This window comes from Corylus avellana, chromosome ca1 (assembly GCF_901000735.1).
Source record: "Corylus avellana chromosome ca1, CavTom2PMs-1.0".
Lineage (NCBI taxonomy): Eukaryota > Viridiplantae > Streptophyta > Magnoliopsida > Fagales > Betulaceae > Corylus > Corylus avellana.
In genome coordinates this window covers 37,698,007-37,699,349 of record NC_081541.1, presented here as the reverse complement: position 1 = coordinate 37,699,349, position 1,343 = coordinate 37,698,007, and positions in this window count along the sequence as shown.

The window sequence follows — 1,343 nt, the reverse complement described above, 5'->3', positions numbered from 1 at the left end:
CAACATTCAAAATATCCATGTCAAGTATTTTCTAATCTAAACCAAGCCCAACCCCCGAATCATTCTCTTGTACGTAGCTTAAAAATCAACCTTAATCTTAAACACAGCTCATAACTTGAACGAAAGGTTAGAAACTTCTATGTGTTCAAGTGTGTTACAAAACTAAGCAATCAGATTACGAAATAAAATCCCAAAATAAATGCAACTCTATAGTGGTAGAAAAGTCACCTGGTGGCCTCTCCAGTGCATACATCTCCCGCTTGAGCATCATCGTCATCTGCAATGGGGTTTCCTCCATCTCGGCCTGTAAATTAATAGAAGTAGAAATCTTTAGTTATCCACCTAAAATCATTTGTATGAGTAAAACTAATCAATTAACAAAAAATCTACTATTCTGGTGGCGGAAAAAAGTTGGGGATTTTGCTGACGTGGCTGACAATTTTTGCTCTGAGGCAGTTAGGGAAATCCTTTGGATGTTTGGCTGTACGGATGGCGGATTTTGAGAGTGTAGAGGCGCGTGGAACAACGGAACAGACTGTTGTGAATGGATCTGGCTGGTTTCTGGTTGGATTTTTGATTCTCTGATTATTCTGGGATGGCTCGAGGGTGTACGAGTCGAGGGCCTTTGAAGGGGAAGAATGCTAAGGTGGTGGAGGGACTGGATTCTACATTATCTGTGGGTAGATCTAGTGAGGAGGTCATAGCTTCTATGGATGGTGTAGATGTGCTTGAAGAGGAGATTGAAGAGATGGTTGATGAGGAGATTGTTGCAGAAATTGAAGACAATGAAGGGGTAAAGAGTTGTAGGAATTCTGTGGAGGTAGGAGAATTGGGATTTTTTTTCTTCAGCAAATCAAAAATCAGGTTTAGTTGATGCTGGGCTGACCGAAAGTAATATTCAGATTAGGGAGACTTCCAAACGTGAAAGTGATTGGCGTGGGCTTTTTTAGTCTCAAAGTGCAGGGGTTTCTTTGCAGTATTTTGAGTCGGAGGTTATTGATGGGAAGGTTGTTGTTGAGCCGCCATTTAAGGTTATTGAGGAAGGGATTTTCAAATGGAGCTCTAGTCTAGTAAGGCAATTTCTGGATAAGCCTCTTCCTTATTATCATGTGAAGAAAGTAGTGGATATGTTTTGGAAGCAATTTGGGAAGGTGGAGGTGTTTCTTTTAGATAATGGTATGTATATCTTCCAATTTGCTGTTGAGGCTACCAGAGATGAAGTGTTATCTGCTCGTTTGTGGCATATTTCCAACAAACCTCTTATTCTTCGGAGGTGGGAGCCAAGTATGCAAATTTTAAAGTTGTCTCTTAATTCAATTCTGATTTGGATTAAATTGATGCAT